At 42.2% G+C, this 19874-nt stretch overlaps 1 long non-coding RNA gene across 5 annotated transcripts in view; it reads right to left on the bottom strand.

Annotated features, from left to right (window-relative positions):
- The window catches only part of LOC147251824 (uncharacterized), a 90338-nt gene extending 70730 nt beyond the window's left edge, over positions 1–19608 (bottom strand). For all 5 annotated transcript variants that reach the window (XR_015118691.1, XR_015118693.1, XR_015118692.1 and 2 more), the window contains exon 1: positions 19465–19608. This is a non-coding gene — a long non-coding RNA (uncharacterized LOC147251824). The remainder of the gene's footprint in view (positions 1–19464) is intronic.
- Between the last annotated feature and the right edge of the window lie 266 nt (positions 19609–19874).

Below are 19874 nucleotides of genomic sequence, written 5' to 3'. Positions count from 1 at the left end.
GTCCTGGTTTCCTTATTGAAGCACTCTCTCAAAGACAGCGTGGAGTCTGAAGGACAATGTTGCAAAACCGTCGCTACCAAGGCCGATCTCTATCCACACAGCAACATCAGAATTCTCAAACTCGCAGCAGCTTGCACTGTTGCCGTGGAAACCGTATGCCGGGGTGGGCAACCACTTGATACCGACAGGGAGCAGATCTGCATTCTAAACACAGACACTAATGTCATTGACCACATCGTGATGGATTCAAGTTTTAAGGCCATCCTATTTAAGTGACATTTTGAGTTTTACTCCCTTCGTTCAAGTGACATCGGCTCATCAGAAGGCTTAAATACTTGAAGGGAACCAGCAGAGTAACACATACGTTCAAATGCAAAATGTAGTTGTTTTGATCATGAATTTATGTGGAAAAAGTGAAAGCGTCTCTTCCTAAATCCGTTAAGCCAGGGACACACATCCTGCCACTGACACACATCGACTTATTATTTCTGCAGCCATGAAAACAGAACAAAAAGTGGTAGACAAATGTCAGCCGTAACACAACACTTTTGCTCAGGAGGCTCGCTGTTACCTTCTGTAACACGTGCACATCTCACTGCTAAATTAATAGTCATATTGATTGCCAGCAACATTACCATAGATTCTAAACGCCCACTCCTGGAAAGAATAGTGCAGAAAATCCATATAGATTTTTAAAAAATAAGAGCAAGAGCAGTGATTTTTTTTTTTGTGTGAACACTTTCAGATACATGGAATTCATGTAAATTCATAGAAAAAGGGAACATTTTCATGTTAATGAGAATTATTAAAGACAGCACGTGTGAACAACAATGCCAAAGGAGACATAAATGTGTGTTTCAGGCCCTATTATCTGAAAATAAATTAAAACCAGCATTGCAAGGCTAATTTGATGCTAAGAGGAGTATTCAGCGATGACTGGGGGCTCACAGGTTCCATGGTCAAAGCTGTAAATGCTGTGAGGATGTGAAGAAGCAGAACTTGACTCTACATACAAAATCCAGAGTTTTGACCAGCACATTAAGCTACAAAAAAAAAAAAAAACACCCAAAAACAAGGCACCATTTATTGGCTAATGGTGAACTAACCAATCAAAATCAAAACAACAGATCAATGATGAACTTTTAAAAAATGTAAAAAACAGTAAATATAAATAATCCATCCATCCATTTTCTACCTCTTATCCTGTTAAGGGTCACGGGGGGTGGAGCCTATCCCGGCAGCCTTCAGGCAAGAGGCGGGGTTCACCCTGGACAGGTCACCAGTCTATCTCAGGGCCAACACATAGAGACAGACAACCACTGGCTCTCACAGCCACACCTACAGTCAATCTAGAGTCTGGATTAACCTGGTCCCCTCTTGATGTCTTTGGACTGTGGGAGGAAGCCGGAGTACCAGAGAGAACCCACGCAGGAACAGGGAGAACATGCAGACTCACACAGAAAGACCCCGTGCTCCGGGTACCTTCTTGCTGTGAGGCGACAGTGTTAACCACTGCACCACTAAGGTCATCATCAAAATACAAAACCATTCATCTTTGTAAAGCATACAACTTGTAATAATAGACCATAAGACAACAGATGGCATCTCAACTTTCACACCAAGCATTTTAATCTGACAAATGCATGTTAACTTTTCAGATCTGGATGAATTTCAATTTTGTAGCTCATCATTGAGTCCAAGTGGACATCTACACCAAATCTGAAGAAATTCCCTCCCTCGAGGTGTTTCCGAGTTGCCGTGTTAACAAGAATGGGATGGAGAGACGTACGGACGGACAAACTAAAGAAAGAATGCCTCCATCCTTGGAGGTGCAGGTAATGATGTCTCGTCACGCTCCTACTGCCACGTTTTCAGAATTTTGAAACTGACTTGATACTTAAGATTCTTTTGACAGCTCTACCACAGAGATGCCCAAAAAAAAAAAAAAAAAATCTGTGCTCGCTGGCCACGTCTGGGAACAAATATTCCAAAAGGAAATCCTGTCCAGAAGCAACTGTTTTTGAGCAGAATCACAGCTTATACGACTTCCATAGCACACATATTTCTTTCTGCTGGCGGGGGGGCTTCTGCGCTAGAATCTGTGAAATGGACATAAGCTACAAAAGGTCACAGGCTCAAGATCAACGTGTTTGAACAGAGGAATCTTATTTCACATTAAAGCATCAACAGACACGTCAAGGTCAGCGTGTGTGTTCACTCCCATCTGTTCTTTGTTTATGTGGTCACAGCGTGACTGGTCTTCCAAGCTCGCACCCTCTTGGATGGAAAGATGCATTTCCTCTCGCCTTTCTTTTGAGATCAAAATCACACAGTGGTGTTTGTTTTTAAAGGTTTTTTTTTTGGGGGGGGGGGGGGGGGGATTCAGTGGCACTGGTCCCAGTACATATTTTCAAAAGAGTGTGTTTGATTCAAAGAGATGATAATTTCATCCTGATAGTGGAGGAAGCTGGCTGATGAGGGCATCCATGTCATCTTTTCTATCTCCTTCATCTCTCATTGGGGTTGAGATTCTCTCCTCAACCCAAATGCAAGGCTATCAAGAAAAGACGGTCAACACTGGGACGGTGTTTGATTTCACGGGGGTTACACGTATGGATGTTTTGAAAAGCCATCTCTCCCTCCCCGTGCAGCCAACAATCAAAAAACCTTCGATGTGTCGTCTTGAGAAAATAATGACAAAGTTTTCAACAAAGCTTTTAAGATTCTTAGTTGAGAAGTCTTCACAGCCAGACTCAAGGAAAGTGTTCGGCATTCATGGCCGTTCAATTCCAAGATAATTCCTCTAAGAGAGCCAACATCCGACAAGTGTTTGTGTTGCAGCTAACATTTCATGTTAAAATGCCTGCTGCGTGACAGAGATGGTGTTTGGACGTGAGCGCAATCTTAAGACCTCCTATATGATTCACAATCCTCCTGGTGCAAGTTAGAGATGCATTTATAATCACTGCAGATGCAAAAGTGAGCATTTAATTGACTAACACACACACACACACCCAACCATTCTGGCAAAGTAGGAATAATAATAACGAGGATGGCAATAAAAACTGAGCATTTACTAAGGGGGACACCAAGGGTGCAAAGAGTAATAATGTATAAATACTGTATATATGGAAGACAAACAAGGGATAATTGATTCTCTGATAAAAGGTTGTACCGGCACAGTTCTACACTAAAAAATTAAAAGCAGAAATGCAGGATTTTAACAGCCAGTGTAATCATTTCCTTTTTTATTTTTCCAAGCCTTCATTTAAAAAAATAAAAAAAGGAGCTTCTCTTCTTTGCATAGCATTATTAAAAAAACAAAAAAACAATATACTTTTACAGAAATATTAGAGTAACCATGTAGACATATTGACGCGTTAGCGGTATGAAAACAACCAAGTGTCCTGCATCACCGTCACCATCATCCTGAGCCACAACACACATTATGACAAACCAAACGCCATCTGCATAAAATCGTCACAACCGTTTTGTTCCCCTGAGTTACAGAAGTAAAGAAATTTCCTCATTCATGAAATGTTGATATGCACAAATTACACACAACAGCACTTTCTTAAACCTCAGTTTTGTCATACGAACAGGAAGCAGACTCTTTTTTATCCTGAAAGAATGTTCCTGCGAGTGTAATTCCATTTCTGTGTGACCCATCCTAACCTCCCACGGTCTTCACTGCTTTTCATTTGGCCTTCATACTTTTGGTTCCCCGCCCCCCCCCCGAAGGTTCAAAAGTAAAAAAAAAAAAAAGTTCAGATTAAACCGCATAACAGGTTCCAGAGATCAACACCGTGAAAGCAACAAAACAAGAGCACTGTTCATGCAATCATAGATCCTCTAATATATAATTAACTTGATTTCCATTCTTGACAATTAGCAGTTGATTGAAAAATCCTCCTTCATATGTTAATTGTCCTCTGCTGCTCCCTGCAAATGAGAACGAACCGTGTTTACTTTGGTTTCCTGTGTATCTGTCTAATGAGGACCTGCCAGCTCGGGACTGCTGCATTTCCAATATTGCTACTGATTGAGAAATCATCACTTTCTCTCAGCATGTCAGTGGAAATGGTTGTCTTTTTTTTGTTTGTTTTTGGGTTGTTGTTTTTTTTGTTTTTGTTTGCCTTTGGTCAAAACTGCCAGTGCTAATCAGATTTTTGATCAGGATCCTAAAATCTGATCTAAACCACATTTGCAGGCGTTTTAAAATCTGATTTGTGTCTCAGACAGTCAAACAGGATTTCCGTGTCTTTTGCGAGACTTGTAAGCTGCGTCTCCTCCTGTTCTGCCGTGCTGAAGTCTGTGTCTTGTAGGTTGGTGATGTCTGGGCACAACAAATCTGATCTCATCATCGACTTATATCAGTGGGGACGGAAAAAGATTTGGTTTGAGGAATAAATCTAATCTTCCTGCAGTCTGAATGAGGCCTTCGAGCCCTTCACTGATAGACCAGAACAGACAACAAATCCTAGACCCATCTTTCTCTCCCCATCTATCGCTCCCTCCAAGTCTCTTAACCTCTCTGTCTCTCCCCCTCCTGCTGTTTGTCTTTCTTTCTCCCTCCCTCTGTTCAAATGTCTCTTCATCTCGCTGCCTCTCTCCCTCATCCGTCTCTCTCTTCCGGTTCCTCTCCATCTCACTCTGCCACTCCCTCCTGCTGTTTGTCTGTCTTTCCCTTCCTCTTTCCTCATTTGCCTCTCTCTCTCTCTCAGTCTCCCTCCCTCTGTCCAGCTGCTCGAGGCAGATGGCCACCCAACCTACAGCCGTAGTCAGTTCTGACATTTCTGACTGTTAAAATACAGTTTTTCCTCGCCAAGTGCTGACTCATGGAGAAATGTTTGGTCTCTTTCAATCAAATCAACTTAGACTGGGGCCTGTCTGAACATTTAAATAAATAAGATTGATGTAATTAGTGGTCACCACCACATGATCAGGAGCTGGAGCTTGTTAAGTACAACAGCAGGAAATGAATCAACTCAAACTGGCCCTCAAGGTTTGTAACATAAGAAAACTTGATGCCTCAAAATGAGAGTCTTTGCCGCTGGGTGTGTTCGTGCACGCACATCAGAGCAATGTATGTGTTTGTTTGTGCGCGCGTTACAGTTGCAATGTGGCCGTTTTAATACACACTTCACATGACATAGTTGCACCGTCTTCCATCAGCCAGCTGAGATAAATCAGGGCTCGCTGGGTGCTCGCTGAGGCTCGAACAGCGGCAGTTATCCTGATTCTCATTACATTTACTCAGTTTACAGGTTGCAACAGTCCCTCGCACACAAATCCCTCATTCTGGAAAGAGACAAGATTTGTCTTTGTTCAGCTGATTCAGGCTCTTTGTGGCGCCGCTGAGAGGGAAGAAATGCTCGTCTATATTATTTCATTCTGGTGAATAAAGTTCTCAACATCATACTTGAAAAGACGTGTGGCACTCATTTCAAATTCCACCCTGACAGTTTATTTTCTGCTATGAAATGGTGACAATATGATGCCTAACGCCGCAAAAAAGGACAACCATAAAGCAACGAGGGTTTGTGTTATTCTGCTCACTGTTGAGTCAGGGAGAAACAGTCATTGTAACCTCTCAACTGATCCTATAGCCACAATGATTTTGTATGTTGTTGAAATTCCGGCTGAACGGTTATTCCACATATCTATAAATATGTAGACATACCAACATCTGTGAGCTAAAGCATGCGTAAATACAGCTTAGGAATGTAATGAATCTCTGAATTTACATCAAATAATTCAGTATCGTTCCTCAAACCTCTGCAGAGGGATGATGGTTTGTTGTTCAGTTGGTAACGGATGACTTTACATCTGTGGCCCATTTTACAGATAAACCACTACGTGCACTCTTCGATGAACTCTCCTGTATCCACGCTCCCGACGGCAGAGATAAGGCACACGAGGTCTCCGCTCTGCAGACGTGATTCATCTTTGTCTTGCAACATTTCAAAAAGGTGAACACTGCGGGAGTTCAAGGTAGAGCCCCTTGTTGTTCCGTCTCACAGCAGATTATCAATGCTAATACCACCTCAGATCTCCAGAATGACTCCCGATTCAACTCATTACATCCATAACAATCTCCATTAGCGCTGCGCTGGATGGCTGCCACAGTCAAAGTCAAATATCAGTGCTGTATCTGTTGAGAGGGACAACTTTTAGAACAAATCTCTTTTTGTTTTTTTATCCCTGAGGGTGCCGATAATATGTCACAGTCAGTAAAGAATTGAGGAATCTTCTGGACGCCTTGTCCTACTGTACCTCTATGTTCCCTGAAAGTTTCTCAAACTTGAGGGGTTAAAAGAGCTTAATGTTATGATCAATGCAAATTTAAGTCTTGGCTGCGAGAGGCATTACATTACAGACTTTGATATTTGCTGATCCCAACTTTTTTTGTTTGACCTTCATCTTTGGCTGTCCTTTAGAAGCTGGAATTTAAAAAAAAAAGCTTCTTGGCGTCCCCAGAGACGATGCACCCGCCAAATCTGACTTCAGTCGAATCAACAGTTGTTGAGATAAACAAGCGACATTCATCCATCGAGGAACAGACGCGCAGTGAATCCCCACATTGTAGTTAGACGTGGTAAATCCACGTAAACGTAACCCCGCAGGAAACAGTTGCCCCAGCTAACAAGTACAGAGATGCTGCTCCTCAGCGGGCCTCTGGGGGAGGAGGGGCTTCAAGAGACGCGAGGGAGCAGGGATGCAGATTTTTGGAGGCCACCTGAGAAGCCTGCATCACCATGACTTCCCTTAACCAAAAAGCTGATGGGATTTTTACATTGGAGTTTGGATTGGAGCTGCTGACTTTAAACTATGAACCAACTACACCACGGACGCACGACTTCAAACATCCCCACAGCTAGCTTTTTTTAGTTTAACATATCCAACAACAACCTCAGTAGTCTGACTTAGCTACTTCTTAGCAACAATCTTTTTTAAGACTGAAGCGCTTTAAAATTCCCATGGGTGGAATTTGCTGCTGGCTGCTGTTGAAGAGAATGTTAAAATAGCTTGTGCTAGTATTTAACCGTTGACCTTGTTTCAGGCATTTAACCAAGAAAAGGAAAAAAAGGAAAAGGAAAAAAAATAAAACTCTTGAGGGCTGAGACAAAGGAGCAGGTAGTTGTGGATTTATTTCCAGGTTTTTGGTCTCATTTGTATTGAGGTGCCAAAGTAAACATGTCGCGCTGGGAATGACCGTATTCCGCCTCTTTATGTATTCCATAGCGTACAACCTGTGCGATATCCAATATCTCTTTTTGGATTGTGTGTAAACTCAATTGTGTTTGCTGCAGTCAGACACAAAAAAAATCCCAGTGTAAAGGTACACTTGAGTAGGCTCTGGTATTGAGCTGCAGTTTATCCTCTTAAAAAAAAAAAAAAAAAAAGGGAAATCAAACAAGGATAGCTTTCACAAGGACAATTCCTCCCTCTATATTCTGCGCCACATCTAACAATAACACGACAAAATGATGAATAAGAAAGTGAAAATGCCGTTGTAATCTCCCTCCATCTGTGTAACTGAATTATTTCCTCCATTTTGCACTGCTCCGCCTGCAAGTCAGTTGGATCTCAGTGGAGAGTGAGCAAGTTTATATGATTAAAGTGACACAGATCATCATGACGCAAAGATGTGGACGCCAAGGCAAGTCTACACTGTATTGGTAATAAACGTGAATCCGCCCCGCTTCTTCGGGTAGTGGACAGAGATTGAGGGACTGTTTCAAAATCCCGCTCAACTCCGGTTTCTTTCCTAATTCGCTTGTAGGTTGGCGATGCATCATGCAGGAATATAAAATTATTAAAAGGTGTTTAAGTTGGAGGATGGCAAGGTGAGGAATTATCAGCTTTTCTCCCACACCACCCTCTTTTATTTCTCCACATGTATTGAATGAATATGAGGTTTCCAATTAAAAAGCAACCGTAGGAAGAGCTGCACAGGTTTTTGTAACCTTCTGTGTGCTCAGCAGCACAAGACTGGACGGTGAAGAGACCACAATACGCCTCCTCCGGCTTCCAGCAGGCACAAACATGAACAGTTCACTTCACCTGCTTGCATAACGCATTGGGTGTCCTTGATCTACGATGAGTGTTGGAAAAGGCTGTAAAGCCAATCAAAGCACCATGGGGTTGCGGCTCCATCTTTCCTGCTGTAGGTGCAACAGAATCGGTTCAAAATCTGATGATGACACATTAAAGGTCACCCAGAATGAAAATCAGAGTTTTCCTGTTTTTGGTGTTTATTCAACGTCCCCCAGTTGTGGGGAATACACACACGAAGTGTGAGGCGGTGTCATAACCTCTGTTTGAAGTATCTCCCCTTTTTTAAATCGCCGCGGGAAAATGGACCAATGCGTTTTTGGCTGAAGTGTTACGTCACAGTTCAGTCAGTGCCCCCCCCACTCACACACACTGAACCCAACCCTTTCACACACGCCCCTTCGACATATTTCGGGAGGGGGCGATTATGCGAGCGAGCAGAGAGTGCAGCTCTCTCGCAGCGCTCGCTCACTAGGGCGACACAAACTGGAGCCTGCAGCAGCAGCACTGACTGAGCAGATTGGTTGAAAGAATGGCCTCGATAGAATTGAGACCTTTGTTTTATCTGCGCTGTCTGTCGCTAGCTGGCCTGGCCTGGCTTGAGGGGGAAGGAATCTCGCCAGCCAGGCAGGCTACCAAGGGGCCAGGCCACCGGGACTCCCGGTTGTCCCGACGGCCACCCCGCCATTGCATATACGGCTGGATCCGCGAATGGGCAGTGGCTACTTGGTATCTTATCTTACGAATGTTGTTGTATGATATGGAATGTTGTCAATTGACAGTAGCAGTCAGTTAGCACCGGCGACAGTTAGCCGAGAAAGTGGGAGTACTTTCTTTTCAGTGACAGTGAGGGCAGCCAATCACAGAGTAGTAGTTAAATGAGGTTGCCAGATAAACAACGGCAACTGATCGCCGTCAACTCATGCACTTGCATAAATAATGAGGTTGCCAGATGAGGTCAGAAACGACCCCAATAGGGACAAACGACGCATTCTAAACCCAACATGGTAACATCGCGGTTTCAGAGAGCCTTTTAGGAAGGTTCTGAGCCATTACAGACCCAACCATTTTTTGTGCAGTTACATATCACACCACAGAACAAGAATTAATGCCCCGTTCAACCTCTCTATGGCACCTTTCAGTGAGTTCTGCTTGCTAGAAGACACTGGAAATATGCTCAGATGCTCATTTACTGTCACTTTAGAACATTTGCTTTCAGTGACGAGCGTTTAATTGACTAGAACTAGCAATTTGTATGTCAATGTATGTTTTCCCTTTCATTTTGTCTACAGCCAATTCATTTTTCCTTCTGGAGTTTTTTTTTTTTTTTTTTTAAAACATAAGACTTGAATCCCCGACTCAAAACCTCAACAACAGATTTGCTGTACTTCGTTGAGTATTAGTAATACAATATTCTTAATTAATTCAGGTAAAGAGTTTACCCAATAGAGTCTGAACGACAGTGTCATGGTGCATTACTTTCTGTGAGTGGTTGTCATTTTTTAGGAAACATCTTTGTTAGCCTCAACACAATTTTTTATTTTATTTTTATTTTTTTTTAAAAAGGATCTGTACTTAGAGACTGAGTCCTGAGAACCTTTTTGTTTTCAACGGGAACGACGAGCGCCAAAAGCTCGCTGTTTTCCACTCACGGCCAGTTAATAAAAAGGAATAGATAACATATTTAAGAATAATTCAGCTTAATCTCAAGTTAAACCAGTTCATTTTAACGTTTAAACACAACCACAGTTGACCACATTGCTTCTCCACAAAAGCCAATAAAAACAAACAGCAGTGTGTCACTGTCACGTTTCACCAGGTCGTCCAGTCACAGCTGAGGCGGGGCAGGACAAATCCTCCATAGAGGGACCGTCGCCTCCTACACGTACGAGAGCTGAACAACAACAACAACAACAACAACAGAAGAGATCTTAAACCAGAGGGTCATCTGATCACAAACCTCTCTGTACTCTCTCCATCTGTTGTTCTGTCTTTATTTCATCCACAGGAAGCAGTCCCAACTTTTTTTTTTTCATATTCTCTCGCATAACAAGCAAAGTGTCTCAGTATAAAAAAAAAAAAAAAAAATGCTGCTCATTCCAAAATGTTTTCCAGCTGATGGGACAAAAACAGAAGAAGCAGCTGAAAGGGAAAAGCAAAGATGCTCCTTTGACATCATAAAAGAATTAAATAAGCTTGAGCCGTGCAAGTACAGGCCCCCCCTTACACAAACTTTTCAAGACAGGAATATTACAACGCCTGTATGAAAGTACACAGAGGTGGAATGAGAGTTTTTACGCTGCACATCCACCCACTGGTGGCCTTATTTCACCGTTTGCCTCTGTATGAACACGAGAAGCATCATGACTGGGAGTTCTCCTTTACAGAGACAGAGGAATCTGAGGAGTGTAACTCTCCTCTCCTCTGTCAGACAAGACAGTCTCATTTTCATTCAGCCCATATCAAAGCTCATACTGAAGAATATTAATTAGCGGATGTTTACTGTCAGACTCCTGATTGAAAATTAGTATATTACTCACCGCTTTTGTGCACATCAGTCATTTCTTTGAACTGCAATTTCTGCCCTCAGTTTCAAATATTACCCAGCGCCAAGTCACCTTCAGGAGAGAATAAAATCTCTGCATCTCCTTCCTGTTAAATTGTATCGTGCATAATGTCGTCTTAGTCTAAAGTAGAAATACTATGTCACACACGGCCTTCTCACAGTGACCTTGACCACCAGATTTTGTTTCAGGTCATGGTTGAGTCCCAGTGGATGTTTGTATTACATCTGAAGAAATTTCCTCAAGACCGTCCAGAGATATCTTGTTTATGGGAAGTGACACTGACCTTTCACCTTTGACCACTAAAATCTTTTTACTTCCTCATCGAGTCCCAGTGGACATCTGTAGCAAATCTGAACCCTCACAATGTTCTGCAGATATCACATTAACAAGAAAAAGATCTATCTATATACGGATGATATATATATGGACGGATGCCTCTCGTGTACAGTAGTCCAGGCACTGAGGTATAAAAATGGATGTTAATCTTTAAACACAATACTCAAGTTAACATCAGTATATCTGAAGAATGCAGTTTCAAAGAGGTTTATCCTGAGAGTGCCGTTTAAATTTACTACATTTGTTGGAGTACTTTTGACCTGGAGCACCTCCATCGGCACGACATTTCCCCACACTGGTCGTGAAACGGTTATGGCTGGTGATGATACTGCAAGCAGTCTACTGCATTTGAAGTTGGACAAGGTATAAACACCACCATGTCTACTTCCACTACTACTTCCTAAATTCTCCCAGCTGGTGCCAGTGAAAACATTCTAAATCAAAACCTATTGGTCAATTTTCTTTATGAAGCAAAAACAAACACTTGTCAGCAAAATTTGCATGGAGTACATGGATCACCATGACGTATTTATCTCGAGTGGCACGAACAAATGTTTTTCGAGCCACTTTCAGCATGTATATCCATGTAGTCATATCTGTGCGGCACAGCAAAGCGCATTCCGTATTAAAGCTGAGGAACTTTTGGCACGTGTGGTACAGAAGCAAAGCAACGTCCCTCAGCGAGCCCAGCTGCCCTCAGATGAGTGACAAGTATAACATTTTGGCCAGAGAAAAGTAATGCTTTCAAAGAGGTGTGAAGGAATCCATTAACGTCAGACAGCAACCAGTGAGGACTGGAACGTAACCTTTCCATTCTGCGCCGTGCATCAACACCCCCCCGCAACAAAATAATTCTCACCAATAGATGAAGCACCCACATGAGGATGCGACCAGTGCTGGATCAAGCTCCTCAGGCCTCAGCCTCTAGCTTTCCCTGGTATGCATTTCCGTATTCATCATGTAAAAATCAAGGCATCCCGGCCAAAACATGAGAGCTGCCTGTCGGTGTGTTGAGTGTGAATGATTGTGTGTCTTTGTGCGTCGGCGCTGTGATTGACTGGCCAACCTGTCCGGGGTGAGCCACGTCTCTCACTCCAGCTCCACATGACATGATAAGTGATAAAGTTGAATAAATGAGACGTTTCAATCTTCTCTGTCTAGAACCTCTCTCTCTCTCTCTCTCTCTCATAGGTACTTCCCTGCAGTGTGTGGGGAAAAAAAAAAAACGGCATTATTAATTTTTCCCTTCAACAGGTGAACATTTTTTAAGAGCCGAACAAGCTCAAAAATACTATCTTATAATGAAATAGTCTGTAAAATAATAATGTGTAGGACATTTATACCAAATATAATAAAAATTCCTCCAGGCGTTCCTCACGAGAACAGGACAGACGGGATGTGACCGTCGACCACGAAACTCCTCTCAGCTCATCCTCACGTCCCAGGTGACACTGGATGAAGCGTTTGCGCAAGAAACCTGATTCTGAATATGTACAGGAAAGGGCTGCACAATGAAACAAAATGTAATAAAAAAATTGTAATATGGCCAACCACTGTTCAAATCCAAGAAGGGTGCATTAGAAGTTTACTGTGTGCCAAATACCACCTTTGATGCAAATGTGGTGTTGCTGCAGAGATGTCCTGTTGACACATTAAGTTCTCCAGACATGGGAAAACATCTTTGGCACAGATCCCACAAAAATCACGCAATTATCTTAGTGGCTTTTTCAATGAACTTGAAAATTATGTAAAAGTGAACATTAGCTCCATCACAATTGCAGTATCACTCAAAATAATGGCAATTATTTGTAAAAAAATAAATAAATAAATAAAATTAAAAAAAAAAAAAAACTGTCTATCTATCCCTGGTACAGAAACAGGACATCCTGCAAAACGGAATTTATGCATTAGATATGAAGACACAAGATTTTAAATTAAACAACTCGTAACTACTCATGCAAAACATTTATGTTGCTAATGTATGAAGTCCTTGGTGAGGTTTTCCCAATTATGGTTATAAAAATGACAATATTCTTGATGCTAATTCTGTGTTATGGTCTTACTGAATATCTGGAAGTGTGAGCAGGAAAAATGTCGCTTTTTCATATTAAGTGGATTCCTCCTCCCTACTCTGCCATTCCTTATAAAAACAAACAGTTTTGTAGAGGCTTTTTCATGTCTTTCCACTGCCTGACTGAGTCCCCAGAGCCGCTGGTGCATAAACGGGCAAAGGAAAGCCGAGAGCTGCATGCAGACCCAATACACACACACTCACACAATCTGACTCACGCTCTCCCCATTCCAGAGTTAGTCATTATGCCACACTCCAGGGAGACTCGTTAAAAACATTCTGGAGATGCAAACTTTCATTTCATTTGCAAGTTATCAGTGCTGTTTGTCACAGCCAAAGTGTTAAGATGTAGCTTTGGTGTTCCCACGACGCCTCTGTCAAAATGCCAGACTCTTCCCGTTCACTTCGACAATGCAACAACCAAGTAAGAGTCACTGCACCACCTGGCCTGTGAAGCCCCGCTGATGATGAGTCCATGTGGCAGTGTGCGAGGTATAATGCCGATGATACGGGCTCTTTAAGACACATTAAGAGCTTTTTCTCTGAACAGTGCTGGAGACTCGCATGCTCTCAGTAAACAGCAGCCCTCGAGTCAATCACTCTTTATCAAACTAGGCCATCCATCCGTCTGTTCATACTCTTTTGTACACAGCTATCAGACCTGAGCCACTGAGGAGGGAAAAGGGACAAGCCAGGAGAAAGTAATGATGTTTGTGATGAGCCTCAGTGTTGACTCAAGGTTAACTGGACTCACAGCCAGCGCCACCCTCACACGCTCGCTGCGGTCCTCATAAGCTGGCAGAGGGGCATTTAGGGAGCGTGGACATTTTGAAGCGAGTTTGAACGCTATTCCAATCAAACCTGTTCCGGCCTTTCACCCACTCCTCCTCTCATCCGCATCATTGTGCAGTTCATTTAGTGGACTTGATCGTTAGAGCGTCTCATTGTCAAATACACACATACACACAAACTATTCTCAGCTTGTGCATGTACAATTGAAATTCTGATTCTTTTGAAACATTCAAGGCCAATACAACCCTTTGATTTTACTTTAACTGGAATGGCACAAAACTAAACATTTAAATAAAAAAAAAAAAACAGAAAAATAAGACTTACAATATTAACACAAATCCTATTATTGCACATTATCATCACGCTAAAAAAAAATTAAAATTATACATTCCACACTGACACCAGAGGAGTAGTAAAGAGGAGAAACTGATCATCACAATTGTATTCAAACTGGAAACAAAAACTCAACTGTCATCAAAAACGGGGTTTGGAGTCAGGACCCCCTGGAGGGGGTGGGGGGGGGGGGGTGGGCATGGAGGGCAGTGGCAATAAAGTTATTGTTTTTTTCCAAACTCACCGGCAGTGAACAACAAGCTGCAGAAGTTTGCTTCAGAGGTGACAATCAGTCATTGCCTCCGTCTGCTTGATCTCAAATTATGGGCTTCACATCTTTGCCGATCAGAGCTGGAGCTGATAAATGCGCGGTGCTTCTTCTGCAGAGTCATTTGACCTGAGATTGAATGCAAATTAAAACTTGTTCCCACTGCAGACAAAAAAACAAAACAAAAAAAACCCTCACTAACATCTGGCTTTTATTTGCCAGTGGGAAAGAGCCTCAAGAGACCAGGCTGGCGGGGCTGTTACCTCTACACAACACGAGCCAAGTGGGGACAACAGTCTGCCTATAACCTAAACAAAAAAACAAAAAAAACCTCCAGTCTTCTCCGTCTCGAGAGGATATTCGAGACTGTTTTCTGTCAGAGGTGCTCACTTGTCCATGATATTGCTGCACTGCTTCAGGATGTTCAGCCAAAGTTTACAGGGAGGACAAAATGAGGACTAAATCGCAGCTCTTAGTGAGTCAACATGTTGATCCTCATTTCCATATTTCATCGAGGTGTTAAGCCCAGGACTGAAGTAGTCTTCTATTAATATAAAGGCGACCAAGCTGAACAAACAATTGGACACAATGCTGCTTAGAATGCACAGCACTTCGAAAATGTTCAAAACAATAACACATCTTTTGTGTTCAGCACATCATGAGAGGGGGGGAGCCGGGTAATTATCTTAAGTCTCTCCCCTTTCTTTCAAAAGAAGCGTTGCCTTGTCTCCCTGCATTTTCTGGCAGTATTATTCAGATGAGTTCTGCATTGCAGTCAGAGTCATGTTTACTGACCAAAGCTGCAGTGTGAAATCCAGAATAATTGCTCTCCACAAGTCCTTTGGCATTCCCCTGGCACATTAATGCCGTTCTGTTCCAGCAGGACGTCAAACTGAGACGGACTTTTCCAAAAATACATAAATCCAATATCCTGTTGTCATGCTTTAGTTTTATCTCAGTGGTGGATATACATTCAAGAGAATTTCGTACGTACTTTTCGAATCTATACTTTTTTGAGTATTACCCCTGAAATGGAAATGCCAACATTATGGGAAGTACACTTATTGCCCATCATTTTTAGTGTCAGAGAAGCAGACAGCTATCATCTCCTCTCTGTGTGTCACAGAGGTCCAGACCCACCAGCTAGCTGCTAGTTAGCCTAGCTGCAGTGAGCGCTAGCAGTGGGCTGATAGAGAAAACTATCTCTGAAGTCCTCAAGTGCCATTTTCTCCATAACGACCTTTAACTGCATCCAAAATTTTTTTTTTTTTTTTAATTACAAGATGTTGCCCCAGCCTCCCGCTCCTCCTCTGTGTGTTCTGGTTCACATAGACCAGGATCAGGGTCTTTGTTTGTCCTGAACTAATCCTCCTCATCCTCATCTGCAAGCTCTGCTAGAATTAGTGGCAGCAGTCGCTCCTCTTTTCTTGACCGATGTTACGATGCAGCGTATGTTGTGCTACGTCAAATCACTGCGCCCGGACAGGAAAGTAGTTCCAGGTGTTTATCTGACTTTCAGGTATAAACATTAATATTTGAAAGGGTTTTTTTTCCCAACAGTTAATGTGAAGCACAGTTCTTAGCGTTGTTTCAATCCTCATTTCCTCGTTACTTTAATGTCAATTGTAATTTCACGTGACGTTTCTGATGTTGATTACAAATTGCCAACTGCTTAACTATATTTCGGCAGTCCCACTTGACTCAGTCCTGTGCTTAATGTGGAATGAAGGCAGATGGATCAGTGTGAGAACTCAGACCAGATGAACCGAGGTTTATAGGATGAACGAAAAGAACAAGAAGAAGAAGACCAGGAACAAAATGGGTTAGCTTGCCTCATCAGTTTAGCTTTCACCCAGGTGAAATACACAGGGAACCACGGCAGACAGATGGAACAAAGACTTTGACAAATACTGAAAGAAACAACAGGACTAAAATACAGCCGGACTAATGTGACAAGGAACATCAGGTGGTGGACCATGAGGGCGGGTGGGGAACTGATTGGGTAAAAGGCAACAGGAACCAGGCTGGGCTGACTGAGCAACTGATGTGACAACAAATGGATGGGAAGTAAAACACAAGTTGACACAAAGGGAAAGTACATTTCAAACTAAAACAGGAACCCACTAAACTTCAGTCCACTGAATTCCCAGACCTGAAAGCCAAAAGTTGAACTCGGACAATGTGGAAACTACTCCCTCACAGTCAGTCTGATGATAATTACTGGTCACTTTCCTCAGCATATGGCCTTCATTTATGCTTTGTAAACATAAAAGCTTCATATGAAATGTACTTTCAGACTTTCTAACGGACTTGGGCCCATCCTCTTACGCCAGCTTGACCAGACTATGCGTACCTTGCAAGAATTTCCACCAGTAACGGTTGCGTCACGGTGTCCTGCACATCTACACGTCAACCTGCAGCATTTCAGACACATTACATTTTACTCATTTGTTGTTGTTGTTTTCTTGGTTTGTGTGTTCTATCATGCATCTAGTGGTCAGATTTTGTCCATTTCTCTCTGTTGTGGCGATCGATAGCAGTGATAGTCTGCACATGGTGTTTTATTTTGAAAATTGACAAGCCTCTACTCTCTGCAAGTAGTTTTAGATAACGGATCCAGCTTCAACTGTTGAGCTCATGAGTGGTGGTCTCAGCAGGCTTCTCCCATCCCCCTTCTGGTTAACTTCTAGTGTTAAGTCATTGTGAGTTTGGGGCTATAAGTGCCTTATTAAATTTCTTTTTTGAATTCATCCCTTCCTCGAAACTCCTGTTCAACAATCTCTGCAGCAGCATGCAGAGCATTTCATTCTCTCTCTGCAGCCACGTCTTCCTCCTGCGTGAGCTGAGGAAGCTCATCTCCGTCTTTCTCCTCTGGCTACATTCAGCACAAACAGCAGAGCAACTGCAGCGGCACGATGCTTCCATTATAAATCAATGAAACTGGCTACACCGGAGGCCAGATGCTTCCATGCTGTGTACACACAAAGACCTACCGTTTTCTCCACATGGCTTTAATCAACATTTTAAATTGAGCCACTTCCAACCTATAACCATAGCAACATTAAAGAGCACAGCTGGCAAAATTTTACACTCATTATCAATTTGATAAACCACTAACTGAGAGGAGAAACATATCCAATGGCCAGTTTTAACATTTCTTTCAATTAAGAGTTCGTACGTCTCATGTCACTGCACTGATACGGCGGACGTCTTAAGTAACACTGCAAATCAGTTAGCCAGAATTAAAATGTTCCAGTTGCTTTGTAACCCTGTTTGGTAAAAACATTTTAAACTGGACAAACACACTATTAAATCCACAATTACAGCATGCACGTTTGACAGCAGTTACATTGAGTGTAACCTTTTAAATTGTTCAAGGTGAAACCACAGAATGCAATTCCTTGTGGTTGTGGAATTCCTCTATTCCATTAATGCAGCGTCATATTTGGACCTACTTTTCATGTTGACTCTCACCAAACATGTCGTGAATGTTGATGTATTTTGACCTGATGTTTTCAGTCCTGCGTCAATGTGACCAAACATAATGAGGCAGTTTTTGCAGAACATAAAAGCTGCTTGAAGTTATAAAGAACCATCCTAGCTTTTAAAGCATGTCACTTTATCCCTCCAAAAAGATGCTAAATTACTTTCAAACAATGTTAAAAAGGCGTCATTCCAGCATTCTGCTGGGTCCAACAATTGACGACAAAAGCTCCCCACCCTTTTTTTGCCTCAGACTCTTCTGCCGTGCTGCGTCCCCATTATACAACACTGTGCGATACAAAAAATGTCATAATGTACCTAAGAGATGCAGTAAACTCTTTTTGGCTTCAAGTCACATCAGCACAGAGTCATGTGAGCAGTGCAAACACAATCATTGATCCATCCTCAAATACTGAGTAGTATCAATTAAATAGACTAACTTAACAACTCTGATCTAAATAAACAAATAGGGATGTCACACACTTCTGCAAATAAGTAGTGCAATAAAAATCCTAATGATGCCATATAAATAAGAGACATTCTTATCATGGGGAGGTTTTGTAAAAAAAACAAATGATGGCCACATTATGTGACGTCCGCCACAAACCCAGAAACAGATTATAACTGTTGAAGGTCCAGTTCACTTGTATCCAGGTCAGAAGGATTTTTTAAAAGGATTTTTTAGTTTAGGGTCTTAAATAAAGTCAGAGGTAACACCAGCTCAAGATATTTTTACATATTTTTCTACAAATATGCCAGTAAATAGGCCGAATTTCAAAGCTATTTATAAATTGTTGGTGGTAACAAGTGTACAAGACCACAGGGGTTGTTGTGGATAGCATAACATTAGTTTTATACTGCTGCAGAGCTTTTGACTAAGAGTTTATTTAAGCAATAATTCAAACCCCAATGCTAAAATTCTTTCAGCTTTTGGTGGAGGGAACTAATGGCAATACAAATTGCCAGTATAACTAGCCAAAATACATCTTCAACCAAGCTAACCAGGAAAGAGGCTAGCACTAGTTACATTTGAAAAACAAGCATAAATCAGGATTGCAAGAGAAGATGATAGACAAGCTAACGGAAAACTCATAAAATATATCCTGACATGAGCAACAAGTCCACACAGACACTAAAAGGATAAGCTCTACTGCTAGCATTACACAAGCTTAGTGTACCAGTACTCATGAATGCACACATGTTGCAAATCATTGCAGCAAAGCCAAATAATTTAAGGAGCTACAGACTGGGGAAACCCCTGAATGTTGATAAATGCAGCAACAAAGCTAATGGTGATGCTAAAAGCTAGCATACTGGTCTTATCAACACAGAGCAGAGAAGCAGACTCGACGCCTCCAAGGTACAACAGAGAGCAGGAGAAAGGATTTGACCCTTAAAAGTACAAGTCATATAGCAGAGGTACACTTAGCTCAGCAAAGCAGCAGAGCTCTTAGCTCCAACATTCATGATGGACATGCATGATGGCTTCCTGAAACCCTGTGAACAGGTTGAGCGACCCAGTCCAACAGCAAATTAATGAAAACTCCTCCACTAACCTTGCTATTGGCGTCTTGACGAACACCATGACTCCAACCGGTGGTGGTGCACATTATTTTTACTCCAACACACCAGCCAGGCCTTTGTCTGCAGGCCTAGCTGCAGGTGTGTGTTCTGGTGCAATCTGAGCAAGCAGAGGGCAGTCCAGGTAGACTGCTTAAATACCTTTAATCAAAGACAGGTGGGGTTGATGGGAGCTGATTGGCAGATGAACTGGCCTGTCTGAACTGGTTTAAACCTGATTGGATGATTTGTTCAATCCACCGCAACGACGAATTGTCCCTATATATTTAATTGTCTTTGTCTTGAATAACAATGAATAAACATCACAAACCTTACAATCTAAGTAGTCACCTATGCAATGAAGGACCGTGATGCCACAATTTGATTGATTTGGGAATCCAATTGC

Source organism: Aulostomus chinensis, chromosome 12, assembly GCF_037954235.1.
Source record: "Aulostomus chinensis isolate RoL2024-O1b breed Wild chromosome 12, RoL_Achi_v1.0, whole genome shotgun sequence".
Classification (NCBI taxonomy): domain Eukaryota; kingdom Metazoa; phylum Chordata; class Actinopteri; order Syngnathiformes; family Aulostomidae; genus Aulostomus; species Aulostomus chinensis.
This window is presented reverse-complemented; position numbering and strand designations above follow the sequence as displayed.